Here is a 15,382-nt window from a genome sequence, read left to right on the forward strand (position 1 = left end):
TGTGAAACATTTCCCAGCACACTGCTGGGTCTAAGGAGACGATGCCCAGGCACAACAGAGTATCTACACCCAACCCCTCATATGGAGCTGAAAGATTCAGAAATAAGTCAGAAATAAGATAGAGAGATACAATCAGTCTATGCTTCCTGTCTTCCTCTGACCTTCTTTGGAGTTCCGGGAGAGATGAAAGCTTTCACAGCTTGGGTGACTGGGAACCATAGAATGGTGTGGGCACTATAATCAGCACTGTCCAGAGGCTGCAGTCCCATGAGAGAGAGATGATTGAGGAATGGCAGTGTAGACATGCAAGAGTTTTATAATCCTGGAGCAAAGATGGTGATTGGGAGGCAGAAGGAGGAAAGGTTCTGTTATGAATCCCACTGAACCAGTGAGCTTAGGAAGCAGCTTTCCCCCTCTCATGATCCTAAGGGAAGATCCTCACAATCCTTCTTTAATTTCTCTTTTTAATCCATGTTCCTGAGCTGGGCAGTGCACACCCCTGCCCGTCTTTCCACAGTCATAGGTGTGTGCAGTCAGGATTCCATCCTATTTATACTTAGCAATCAGTGAGGAGAATAGGAAGAAGGTTAGGAAGCAATGTCTCCCTTCATATAAGACTGTTTGGTCTAGTGTATTAGTCACTTTTTTGTGTGTATAGTACATATGACATTCCTCTCTCATATGTGGGGACCTCAGAATAGCTACAGATGCAAGGTTCTCTGTGGGTCCACAAACACTCAAAATGACAAATTGCAAGCGTCCACCAGTGTCAATCAGAGGACATACCTAGGTTAAAGCAAAGACATTCAGTAGAATAACATACTAAGAAGGTTTGCAATAGAACATTTCACCTTAAACTTAGGGTACATTCTCTCACAACTATATAGACCAGTGAGGAAAATAAACATGTGTAGGGATCATGCATGAGGTCCTCACACGTGGAGAAACAATTCACACCTCTTTTGCTACAACACTACCCTTGTTTTATGATGATATCATTTTGCTGGTCTCACTATGGCTACTCCTTGGGTGGATTGATCCACCGGGTTCATGGGTCTGCTCTTACTAGGCAAGCCATCTCTAAGGCACCTACTCCTCATCAGACATGACATCTCTACTTTGCTCTGCTGGGTTATGCTGATCTCACTACCTCCTCTCTACTGAAACGCTTCTCTGCTCCCTGCTACTATCTTCCAGGTTAATTTCTTTTTTCTTTTATATTTAATTTTAATTTTATTTACATGTAAACAAACATTTTTAACATTTGTTTTATAAAAATTTGAGTTCCAAATTTTCTCCTTGCTTCCCCTCCCTTCTCAAGAAGCAAGCAATTTGATATGTATTATATATGTGCAGTCATGCAAAACATTTCCATATTAGCCATATTGCAAAAGAAAACACCAAAAAAAACCCCAACAACCAAATATAATAAAGAAAGTTTAAAAAAAAGTATGCTTTAATCTGCATTCAGCTTCCATCAGTTCTTTCTCTGGAGGTAGAGAGCATTTTTCACTATAAGTGGTTTGGAATTGTTTTGGATTATTGTATTACTGAAAATAGCTAAGTCATTCACAGTTGATCATCGTACAATATTGCTATTACTGTGTACAATGTTCTTCTGGTTCTGCTCATTTTATTTTGCATTAGTTCATATAAGTCTTCCCAGCTTTTTCTGAAAGTATCCTTCTTGTCCATTTCTTATTTCCAGGTTCATTTCTACAGGATTGGCTAAGTCACTTCAATTTCATTCTGCTAGGGTGTGGTGGTGGTAGTAGGAGTGGTAGTTGTAGTAGTAGTAGTAGTAGTGGTAGCAGCAGCAGCAGTAGTAGTAATAGCACTTATATAGTGCTTTAAGGTTTCCAAAGCATTTTATAAATATTATCTCACTTGATCCTTACAACAACCCTGAATGGTAGTCATTATCTCTATTTTACAGATGAGAAAGAGGTTAAGTGACTTGCCCAGGGTCACATGGCTAGTGTCTGAAGGCTGGAATTGATTTCAGGTCTTCCTAATTCTAGGCCCAGCACTCTACACACTTCATACCAGCTAGTAGTCAGAACCCCTCCCTAATAAAGGAAGGCAAATAGCCGTTTAGTCAACAAAAGTCAAGTAGAATGTCCCCAGGCTAAGATTAAATCTTTGTGATCCCTCTGGCTGAGACAGAGATCAAAGCCTCCTATTACACCTAACTAATTTAAGGTTCCAACAATATGACATTTCCCAAATGATCTTTGGTTTAGCTACAAGTGAATTTGAGACAGAACAAAAAGTGGGTTAAGGAAGCAAGGTCGTAGGCATGCACAGAACATTTAGTCGGTATGTACACCCAAGGAATTTCATTTCATTTTATTTTTTAAATGCAAACATTCATTGAATGGTTTATCATGAAAAATGTTTTTTATTCAATAATCAAGCTAAGTAAATTAAGACAACTAAACTTATTGCTTTTTAAATTAAGAACTAAACGTTACTTATATAGAGTATCATTTTGGCCATTCTTAGTGTCAGACAGGCTATATTCCCCCTCAGGATACCCTGAGGGACTTGTGGGCATCTCTTTTGTCGGCTATTGTATGGAGCACTCACTGGCGTGTTTTCCTCCCATTAAGGGGACAGTGTTACTAGCTCTCGGTTTCTGTTTAACCACTTAACAAGGATTGGATTTTACAAAGAGGTTTTTACTAAACATATATAGCAAGAACAAATATATAAACATTTCCCCCAACGCTACAAGGATATGTTTTCCCCTACACCACTTTGGTCTCTTAGAGAATAGACTCGAAACTTAGCCCAGTTTCTATATTGCATTGGTTCCACCAAGTCCACATAAACTACCAGATTAATCCTTCCACTGGACTGGAGTCCCAAATGTCATTTCTGAATGGCACTTCACTGTTTCTTAGGGCATTAACCGCTGCAAAACCCAGCCTGGTTTAGGACTCCTGGATTCCTGAAGCTCATTGAACTATGGTCAGAGATTCTACTAATTGTGTTTAAGAACGGAAAAGAGTGAAGGAAAAATCCAAAAACCCACACCTATTTCTCAGAGGTTTTGTAGCATCAGAGAGAGAGGAAGGTCCCAACACTGCCCCTCTAACCCGTGATTTCTCACTAGATGTAAGAGAAAGGGTCGCTGAGTTCTCTCAGCCACAAATGGAGCAAAAAGAGAGGTGTCTGAAGCTGACTCAGGACTTTCTGAGGATGCCAACAGTTCTGGCTACATTCCCAATCAAAAAAAAACTCCTCTCAGCCACATGGTTAGCCAACCATTTATAAATTTTATTAAATTACAGATTATAAATTTTATTAAATTTATAAATATGTATGTATTATATACATTTATAAAACATTTACAAAATCTCCATGCATTCTCCACAGTTTCTCCAAGTCATTTCCCTGACATGTCATCTCCCAAAAAGACATCTCCTTAGCATCCTCCATATGGAGAGACTCCATTTCAACAAGTTAATAGAGGTCTGTGCATGTGCACCTAAAAAACATGAACAAAAGATTAGATACAGAAGACCAAATTTTTGCTTTCGTGATAACCAGGCATGTATAAAGTTTCCATGATTTTTATCTCTAATCTGATAATGAGTTAACCCAAACTGACTGACACAGAATACTTTTATTTCCCCCTCATCTTTCTGTCCTAGAAAATGAGAAGTAGCTCGACAGGAATTTATGGACATAAAGTTTTTAATTACTAATTAATCATTTAACTCATTGCATTTAACTCATGAAGCCCTTTCTTGTTCAATGTACAAAATCATGAGGGAGTTGGGGTATTATTGGGACATTGTACTTCTTGGTTTCTTTGTTACAGGTGCTAAATTTTATGAGGACATTTCACAAGAATGACTTATAATCAGGTAAGCTCTGAAGAGATCTATCAAAGGCTTGGAAAATGGAAGACCAATCCAATTCCTTTAGCCAATCAGGACGTTCTCTGGAGGTGTTCCTAGAATGACCTTTAGGAAAAGACTCCTCATAACCCTAAAGTCTTTTGAGTTCACTTTTTATTCTATCCAAGGACATTTTAAATCTGTTGGCCATGTCCAGAATCAGCAGTTTTCCCATTGCAGTGACAATTTCACAAGGCTCCCATTCAAATTGCTGGTAAATGCTGTTAATCACTGAGTCTAGGAGTGGACAAAATGAAATTAGGCTCTCTTGCTCCTCTTTTTGTATCAGAATCATGCTGGGACTCAAACATGTCACCCAGATGAGTGAATGTTTTCTTTTTCTTTTCTTTTTTTTTCTTTTTAAGTTGGAGGAATGGGCACGTCATTCTCTACATAAATATTCACACTTTCATTGAATAATGAGTTAAAAATACAATTATCTCTTCAACATAGTGACTTTCCCCATTACCGTTTTGCTATATCATGGGTCAGCATAAGAAATTATACGGGAATTTTTAGGGAGTTTTGTGGAAGTTGCAGAGGACATGCAAAGGCCAGCAGATGACACAGAAAAAGTTTAGAATCTCAGAAATGCATAAAATATATATACAATATTGTATAAAATGTCAACATAATTTATCTTTTGATACTATAATAATTCAGACTTCTCTGGTATGAGGGGAGGGCCAAAAATTTTTATTGGGTTTTCTAGATCATGGGGACATTGTGCTCCTAACCCCCTCAATGTGGAACAGATAACTGTATTAAAAATGTTCTGCCAGGTACGTTGACTCTAGAATCCTAGTTAATACGGAGGCTGAGTCTGGGGATTGCTTATGCTTGGGAGTTCTGAGCCTCAGTAGCACTATGAAGACTGAGTGTCCCCACACTAAGTTTGGCATCAGTATGGTGAGCCCTTCGGAACAAGGGAGCCAAAAGGTTGCTGAAGGAGGGGTGAACTGGTGTAGGTCAGAAGTGGAGCAGGTCAAAGCTCCTGTCCCAATAAGTAGTGAGACAGGACCAGTGTATTTTATGTATATAGCCCCTTCACTTTATAGATCATATTTTGTTTTGTTTTGTCCCTTAGAGAAAGAAAGAAAAAGTAAACCTTCTGCACCACTTCTCATCACAGTCAAAGAGTTATGCAAGCTTTTCATCCCTGTTTTGGCATTTAGGCAGTTGAGATCAAGCTCCAGCTTGATCAACCTAACTCTTACCACCATCTGGAAGATAGAAAGAATTATGTGAAGGGCAAAGTTTAGCTTGCCTGGATTTAGTTCATGGATAAGACCCTTGGCTTTTGCTTTGGGCTTGGCAAGGTGAGTTGTTTTCAGTCACTTTTTGTAAAGCTTATAAAATGGTGGAGTAGGTTTGCTTTACAACTCTCTGTTCCCTTCTTGTGTTTGGCAGTGACCCCAAAGTCTTCACTGGCATCCTTCTTCTTTATTACTGTATGTCAACCAAGACTCCCCTTCATGAAGACATAGAAAGTATGAATATTAAAAAAATTTTATTTAATATTTTATACTCCCCCGATTACATGTAAAAATTATTTTTAACATTCATTTAAAAATTTTTGAGTTTCAAATTCTCTCCCTCCCTCCCTACACCCCTCATCGAGAAGGCAAGCAATTTGATATAGGTTATACATACGTAGTCATGTAAAACATATTTCCATAAGTATGGATTTTAAAAAAAATCAGAAAGTTTTCTCTTGTTTACTTGAAGTGTCTGCATTTACTAGGATGGGGTTCAAACAATGCATATCTCAGCATGCTTGAATATTGTCATGATTTCTCTACCCTTGATTTGAACAGCACACAGATATGCCGTCAGAACAGATAGATGTCATTAAGGATAGGGCTGTTTTAAGAATGTCACGGACATCATTCAACTGGTTGAAAAAGCATCAGTTGCTAAAAGTTGCTGCATGGAACAGACACAAACTGTTCACCTGGACAATGTTTCTCTTTGTCAAAACATTGCGACTCAATGGTGCTGCTCATGGTGTTCATGGTCAGAAATATTATTTATTATTGATTGATTGATTGAGATTATTTCTATTTAGTGAAGACATGGTATATTGTTGCACGGTGTTGGGCAAAACCAAAACCATAAAAGTTTGGATGACAACACAGTTAGCATTTCCAGAAATTGTTATACTTGCTTTGTCATAATGAGGGTCCTATTTTTGGAGCATATTGGCCTAATTTAGAAATAAACTGTGAGATTTTTCATTGTGAACCCTGAATGGTCTCCCACCTTTTAGCAAACAAAAGATAATGTGAATCAATTGCTCCATTATATTTCAGCTATGGCACCATTCCTTTTCTTGTTGGGGTAGATAACCCTACTTGTCCTCTTCCAACAATATGTCAATAAATCACTCATCATTAAAACTTGATCATGAAAAACAGTTTGATACATGATAGTCTTTCAGCTGATGGTTTTTAAAACATTCATTAACCCTATGCCAATTTCTGAATGCCTTAACAATAATACTTGATCAGTGTGAGTGACTTTTTTTTGCTGGATCATTAGAGGTGAAGAAATGACAATAAAAGCAAAGTGCTGCATCTTTTGATGGGTTAAATATTCTAACCACTTATACTTTATATGTTAATTGAAATGGAAACTTTTTTGTTTAGTCCAATTTCACATCCAGAAAATATGCTTAATCTAGGCTCTTATAGACCTCTAGATTCTACACTAATCTTCTCATTCATTCCCCCTAGCCCTGCATATCATAAACCAGGTCATAAGATAAAATGTTTGATAGTTTTGAATAGGTCTACACTGACCTGAGCTTAGATACAAATTTGCTTCTGTTGGGCATTAGTCATTTTTTTTTTGCATTCAATGGAAGTGGTTACCACATTATTTTCATGTAAGTTCTTAACTGAAAAATTCAAAGCATCCGCACTATTATCAGTATATTCATTATCTTACTTTATCACTGAACTGAACACTGATATTAAACTGAATTCAGTTATATGGTTGAATTAAGTGTAAAGCTGCACATTTGCTATATTATTTTAGTAGATCACATGCAACAAAGTTAACAAACATTGTAGACATTGATCTTGGCAAAATTGATGTAGCTGCTTTTTCAAAAATAGTAATTGGAAGGGAAGAAGAGGACCAATGTCCCCATGGAGCAGTTACAATTAATAAACATTTATTGAGTCTGGCCTACTATAGTCCAGGGAATAAAGAGCCAGGGATATAATGAAAGGCAAAAGGCAATTTCTACCTTCAAGGAGGTCACAATCCAGTGGGGGAAGGCAACACGTGAAAGAAGTTGAGGAGAGGGAGAAGAGAAGAGGGTTGGCTTGAGGCCAGAGGAGTGTAACCAGGTAGGAAATGATGGCCATTTTGGGCATCCTTCTTAAATGGAAGATCTAAGTAGAGCTTTCCAATGTCCACTCCCAACTCTTAATAATCAGAGAGACAGAGGGGCCCCAGGGGTAGGAGGTACTGAGGAAGTATGAAGTTTATTTATTTATTTATTTTTAATTTTTAGGCAATTGGGGATAAGTGACTTGCCCAGGGTCACACAGTTAGTAAGTGTTAAGTGTTTAGTCTGAGGCTGGATTTGAACTCAGGTCCTCCTGACTTCAGGGTCAGTGCTCTATCCACTGTGTCACCTAGCTGCCCTTAAGTATGAATTTTCAGAGATGATGTTCAACCTGTATGTAAGCTGCAAGTAAATATGGGTTTCCTACATATTTCTACAATATCTATATTATGCAGTTTGGAACTTATTACATAGTACTTTAAAACAAAAAAAATTAGTATGTGCAATTAAATTAAAAAGCAAAATAATTGTCTTTTGAGACATTCAGGTATGTTTGGGTACATTCAGTTCACTGAAAGCTTGCTTATGGTCATTGTTCTCCATCCATGTAGCCTGAATAAATGTCTTTTTTATGCATACATTTATAAGCAGCAAAGCCTGATTATTTTGATGCAGTATAATAGCCAGTGAAAACCTCAGTCTTCTTATACATAAGCCTCTGAATCTATGAATGAATTGGAAAGTGACCTGAGAGTGGAATCCATTATGGAGTGAAGGCTCTGAGCTAGAGATAAACAGCAAAATCCATATTTTAATATTTTGAGTGATATTCCATTCCATTCTCCAAATTAAATTGGGACCTAGCCAACAAGGGATGGTTTAATCAAAGTGATTTAGTGACTCTTGCACAAGGACTATTGGTTTAATAAGTGTCAGAGAGTAACTGACAAGGCTTATGCTGGTGGATAAAATAGAGTGTCACCTTGTGGGCAATTCAGATATTGAACTCAATTAATTAAGCTTCCTTGGCAGATAATTAGCACAATGACACACTGTCTTTATAATAGTTGGCAAATGTCTAGCATCTAAATAATTTATAAGGTTTGCAAAGTGCTTGCATATGTTATCTCATTTGATCCTCATAGCAACCCTGTGAGAGAGTGGCTATTATTGCCATTTTACAGATGAGGGAACTGAGTCACAGAGTGTTAAGTGATGTGCCCAGGGCCAGTATCTCTGTGAAGAAAACCCCAAATGGGGTCACAAAAAGTTGGACACAACTGAAAATGACTGAACTGAACAAAGCTAGTAAGTTCTTGATTCAAATTCAGATTTTCCTGACTCTAAGTCCAGGACTGTAGCCATATGCTGTCGTCACTGAGCTGCCTCATATGTCTGTTTATGCAGGTTTAAGGAAAACAACACCTAAGGCACACAACCAAAGAGCCCCACGTGGTACCGGTGTCCCAGGCTGACTTATTGGCAAGACATATCTCTGCCCCTAAGGAGCTCACAGACTAGCAGGGGGAAAATACCTAGAAAGATAGCTTTAATATACAATATTACATAATACACGCATCAGAGAGGTACAAATCGAAGTGTACATTATGTAAAGTACAAAGATTGGTTTCAAATACCTCTCTTTTGTTCTTTGTGTTTGGAATATTTGTGTTTCTTGATGATTAAGTTCACAATAAAAAAATAAAAATTTAGAAATAAAATTGAAGAAATCATGAAATCAGGAACAGTTATCTGAAGGAAGTGGATTTTTAAAAATTTAATTTAATTTTTAATTCAATCTAATTTAAGTTAGATTTTTCTTGGGGGGAGTAACTAAATTTATTAAAAAATTTTTTATCTTGTCTTTATTGATGCCTTTTGTTTCAATCCATAATCCTACCTTCACTTCTGAATATGATCTTCTCCCCTTCTCTGCTTAGTGAACTATCCTTTGTAACAAATTTTTTTTTTAAAAAGTGTGGGAGCTTTAAAGTATTTTATTCAGTAAGATAAGATGGGCAGAGAGGACATTCTAGACACAGTTAATAAGGATGGAGTTCATACTGGAAGGGAATGTAGAGTTATCTAACTTGCCCCGAAATGTCGAGGGCTCCACTCTAGACTGTAAAGCTAGAAAAAGGTAAGGGGCACCTGGACATTGCTTCCAAGCTACTCTTTTCAGTTGACAACCTCTTCTCAGCTGATCCTTCTCTCTGCTCTGACCCAAACCGTCGTCCTAGGGAGCTTGTGAAGTATAATGGAGGGTTGTATTTAGAGTTAGAGGACCTAGGTTAAATACCACTTACTTACTACTAGTGTGATGTTGTTAATTAAATTACTTCACCTTTTTAGGCCCCAGTTTTCTCATCTGTAAAATGACAGGGCTAGACTGGATGATTTTTAAGAGTTCTTCTGCCTTTAAATCTATGATTTATTTTAAGTAAATATTTAAATATTTATTTGGTCTATGGGCCATAGAGGTTTTTTTCCATGCAAAAAAAAAGCAAGAAAAGTAATGAAAATGAAAAAAAATATGCTTCAATCCATACTCAGAGATCATCAGTTCTCTCTTTGGAGGTAGATAGCATCAATACAATGATTCATGATAAATCTAGGATTTAGAAAGGCAAGGAGGCACTGTGGTAGACTTGTAGTTAGCAAGACCTGAGTTCAAATCTTATGTCTGACACTTGGCTGTATGATCCTGGGTAAGTCACTTAATATCTTGGATTCTCAGTTTCCTCATCTGAGGCTAATGATATCTCTAGTACCTATGCTGGAGGATTGCTGTATGGCTCAAATGTAATATTCTATGTAAATGCTTTACAGACTTTAAAGCATTATATAAATATTGACTTTTGAATTCAAACCCTCTCTCCAGTCCAGGCAGGGGTCTTATTCAGACTGGGCCTGCAGAACACATTCGGACATTACCAGGGATGGAAGGAGTAGGACATTAACTCATTGTCTGGCATCCAACCAATCATTTTAGGGTTTCTATGTTAATTGGGACTGATACCTGTCTATTCAGAATGTTAGCAGAGTACAGCAGGAAGCTATCTTGGGCCCAGTACTTGAACACATTGACCATACATGTCTCTTGAGCAGAAGCTTATAGGAGAATAGAGAATGATGCTGGTAGAGAGCACAGAAGTTTGAAGCAAATATGGCACTACTAAGGTCCAGCCTGAGACTCAGGGATGGATCCAGAGAGTTTTGATCTTGCAAAGTGAAGAAAAGAAGGCTCATCAGAGGAAGAAACTCAGTGGGAGGGTCAAATTGTGATGACCTCGGCCTGGGAATGTGTCCCATATTCCATCCCGGAAGGATGGAGTACCATACACTGTATGGTAAATACCCTCTAGATCAGGTTGAGCTAAAGCTAACTTTGCTTTGCATGAGATCATTTGCCTAGGAATCTAGTTTAAAGTATTCCTCTTCTCCCGGGGGATAGGTCTCTTCATTCTAACAGATCTGAGTGAGTAAACATTTGGCACTGGGTATTATACTCCTGGGGGTTAAGACTTTCCTGGGGTCAGGGGGAACCATATGGTGTAGCCAAGTTTGCTCTAGCTCTGTGCGTCTTCGATAAAGCCCATGCAAGCAGATTCAAACAAGTATGGTCTTTGGGTCAGATCCAAGTACTGGTTATGAGCTCAGTCAGCACTTAGATGTTAAGAGAGTACCTAGATGACCCCCGATGAGATAAGGTCAGCAGAACTGGATGTACATCCTGGAGTACTGAAAGAATGAGCAGAAGTAATTACTGAGCTTCCCGTCTGATCTTTGAAAAACTGAAGAATGGGATGTGTGTCACCAGTGGAGTGCTGGTTTAACAACAGGCTCTCCAAAAAAACAATAACACTTTTAGGTTTAGTTTGCATTATTAATATTTTATCCAACACTTTAAACATAACAATAAATCCAGACCTGACTTACAGTGTTTGCTGATTTCTGAGCTATAAATGCTCATACTGAAAATTTAACAATTGACTTCTGTGAACCAGTTCAAGCTGGTTCTAGCATACCCCTCAGTATTACAAAACTAGAGACAGATAAATATGGTACCAATTTCCAAAGTCTTCAAATTTTAGGTAAATGGAAATGTTCTGGAACATGTTATTAAAGGGATAATTTGTGAGAAAGGGAAGTGGTCCCTGAGACCCAGCATGGCTTTTCTCAGAATAGGTCATATCAAACCAATCTAACCACTTTTTTTTTTTGACAGAGAAATACCATCAATATACCTGAATTTCAACAAAGGATTTGACAGACTCTGAAATCCAGTATGGCTTAAGTCAGAACAGGTCATAAAAAAACTAATCTAATCTTTTTTTTTTTTGTGGGGAGGTGGAGCAGAGAAATGCCATCACTATACATGGATTTCAGCAAAAATTTGACAAACTCTTCTTTTGTCTTTGTGGACAAGATCAAGAGATGTCAGCTAAACAGACAGATTTGGAACTGGTTGAATGACCAGACATAAAGAATATTAATTAATGGACAATGTGATGATAACAATAACTGCATTTAAATAGAGTTTTCCAGTTTATAAATGCAATTATCTCATTCTCACCTCAAAACAACCATTTGAAATAAAGGCAATAGATATTGTTATCCACATTTTACAGATGAGGAAACTGAACTGGAAGAGGTTAAATGATTTACAACCCTGATTGTTTGGCTAGTGTCTTAAGTAGGATTCGAATGCAGGCCTTCCTAACTTCAAGGCCAATGCTATCCATTATGCTATAATCAATGTCAACTTGGAAGAGAGTCTCTATTGGAATGACCCAGGGATCTGTCCTTATGAGAATTTGGATGAAGGGACAGATAGTATACTTGTCATGCCATTCAATGACCAACCAGTCTTCTTTCCAGATGACTGAAACTCAAATGGATAGCTCATATATTTGATGACAGACTCAGGATCCAGAAGGATTTTGGAGGGGTAGAAGAATGGCCCAAATCCAATGAGATGAAATTTAAAGTCTTCCACAAGTATAGAATTCATTCATTCATTCAGCAAGCCTTTCCTATGTCACAGGCTAGGCATTGGAAATATAAAAGGTAAAAAGGAAATATTTCCTGCCCTCGAGGAGAGTGCATTCTATGGGGGGATGGTGGGAAGCAGAACAAATACACAAAATAATAATGAAACACAAAATATACAAAAACAAATTCAAAGTCATTTCCTCCTAGAAGCCTTAGCTTCCTTCAAAACTCAGCTTAATGTTAACTACAGGAAGCCTATCTCAATTTCACACATTGTCCCTGCTCCTGAAAATAACTATATATTTTTGCATTTACTTATGGGTGTTTATGCTGTTTTCTGACTTAGAATGTATGCTCCTTGAGGACAATGACTATTTTGTTTTTAATTTGTGAATCTCTAGTGCCTGGCAGAATGTTTACATAATAAATGCTTGTTGAATGAATGAGTGAATGAGTGAGGGAGGCTATGAATTTTCTGTACCTTACCTTAATCAGACCATATCTGGAGTACCCTATTCTGTGGAGGCACCATATTTTAGGAGGAATATTGATCAGCCTATGGATAGTGAAAGGACTGAAGCCAATGAGTTTTAAGGACCAGTTGAAGTAACTGGAGATGTTTAGCAAAGAGGAGAAAAGACTTTGAGTCAGATTGTCAGGAGGGGTTGTGGGTCAGGGGTGGGCTGGAAATGATGGCTTTAAAAAACTCATTTGAAGAGATGTCATGTGGGTAGATGCTATAGATTTTTTTGGCTTGGTCCCGAAGGGCAGAACTAAAGGCACTGATTGGAAGTTATAGAGAGGACAATTTAAGCTTGATTTCCAGGTGTTCAAAGCTGAATGAGCTGACTCGGGAGACAGTAGTTTCCCCATACTTGGAGGTCTTTAAGCAAAGATTGGATGACAGTACTGGATGTTGGAGAGGGTTCATGTACAAGTTAGTCTTGAAGATTTCTGGCTAATATTCTGTGATCTAGGGATTCCATTCATTCCATGAACATTTGTAAAGTGTACCTTCTGTATACTAGTTGCTAGGGGAGAGACAAAAGCAACATCCTGTTATAATAATTAGGTTCATCTTAAGCCTGGGGACAATAAAATGGCCTGAAGGTGCACATGGTTTATTCCTTTTTTAGCTTTAGTAAATTTCTTTTAAACAAAAGATTATGAATTCAGTTAACAATTGCTCTGAGTCCCCAGTAAGGGAAATCACTAACATTTAGGTAGAATTTGGCGTCTTTGCTAAAATTTAAATTTACATCTAGCTCTAATTAATCATTGACCTCTTTGTGGTTGAAGCAAAATTCAAGTTTACTGGAAATAGTTGGGTAGTGAAACAGTAGGTTTCACTATAGTATGTATAAATAGACAGGTACTGGGAGATGTTGGGGAAAGAATGGGCATTTTCTTGGGACTTCTCTCAGTCCTGAATGGGTGGGTATATTAGTGCATCAGCTGTTATACATAAACATTCTAATGGCAGCTCAAAAGTATATGTGGTATGTAACTGGCCCTTTCTTATTGTGGATCCTTTGTATGGTGATTTACCCTCTCCGGTGCTTTGTAAAGAGTTCAGCATGTAGTTGGGCTAAAGTCTGTGCTTGACACTTGATAAATATATTTTCTTTCTTTCTTTTTTTTTTTGTGAGGCAATTGGGGTTAAGTGACTTGCTCAGGGTCACATAGCTAGTGAGTGTCATGTGTCTGAGGCTGGATTTGAACTCAGGTCCTCCTGACTCCAGGGCCGGTACTCTATCCACTGTACCATTTAACTGCCCCAGTAAATATATTTTCTAAGACAAGAAAGGGGCATTTTAGCTGTGACTGGCTTATGACGATAAAGTACATGCGCCTGTTCTAGTTGGTTTATTGTACATCATTAGGTACAGTCATATCATTTATTATTCTCCATTCACATGAGTATTTGGTAATATTCATTTCCCACCACCATGTACATTTTCCATAAACAAAACTCTAAATGTTTCATGTAAGTTGTTGGCTATATTCATTTGTAAGGCAAATTTGAGTTTAACTTTGGCAGGTGATTTTTCCAGAGCCTAAGTTTAATCATATCATTCCCCCTACCCTCCAACCCACTCAGTGAACTCCAGGGGCTCCTTATCACCTCCAGGATCAATATAAAGCCATTATCTACCTTTCCAGCCATCTTACACTTTACTCCCTCCCATTCTGTGGTTCAGCTACACTGGCTTCTTTGCAGTTCCTTGAATGGGAAATTCCATTTACCACCTTTGTGCCTTTGCACTAGCAGTACCCCTTGCCTGCAGCGCTCTGCCCCCTCTTCTCTGCCTTCCTGACTTCCCCGATTTCCTTCAACGCTCAGCTCATTTCCCATCTTCTTCAGCAAGTCTTTCCAGGTGCCCTTTCCCCATCCCAGCTGCTAATGCCTTCCCTCTGAGACTACTTTCCATTTACACTGTATGTATCTTATAGGTGCCAAGTTATTTATATGTTGTCTCCATTAGAATATGAACTCCTTGAGGGCAGGGTTTTGTTTTATTTTGTTTTTTGTTTTGCACTTTTCTTTGTATCCCAAGCCTTAAAGACAATGGGATGCACATAGTAAGCATTTAATAAATGTTTACTGACTGATCAGCCAAATGACAATCAACCAGCTGTATTGCCTGCTGAGTCTTTTGGAGAGTAAACACTCATTTCCCTTGCCAAGGAACACATGGAGGCAGAATGGTGTAGTGAAAGGAGCTCAGAGGGTGGAGCCAAGATGGCAGAGGGAAAGCAGTGACTTGCTTGAGCTCTCCCCCAAACCCCTCCAAATACCTATAAAAAATGACTCTAAACAAATTCTAAAGCAGCAGAACCCACAAAAAGACAGAGTGAAACAAATTTTCAGAAAAGAAAGCCTGGATGGTTGGTCAGAAAGGTACATCACCTCAGGCAGGGAGAGGAACACAGTTCGGCTTGGGCACGCAGGCCACAGCGACTCTGGAGCAGGCCTCAGAGGACTGAATCACAGGCAGCTGTGGCAGTTTCCAGACTTCTCAACCCATGAATGCCAAAGACAACTTAGAAGATCAGTGAGAAAAGTCTGTGACAGCAGTGAGAGGTAGAAGCTAGGTCTCAGCTGCCCCCGGGACAGTGGCTGTTTCCTGAGTTTCTGACCCACAGACTGAGGGGAAATCGAGTGGCTGATCAGAGGGGG

Source organism: Vombatus ursinus, unplaced genomic scaffold, assembly GCF_900497805.2.
Source record: "Vombatus ursinus unplaced genomic scaffold, bare-nosed wombat genome assembly UNPS02014906.1, whole genome shotgun sequence".
In the NCBI taxonomy this organism is placed as follows: Eukaryota; Metazoa; Chordata; class Mammalia; order Diprotodontia; family Vombatidae; genus Vombatus; species Vombatus ursinus.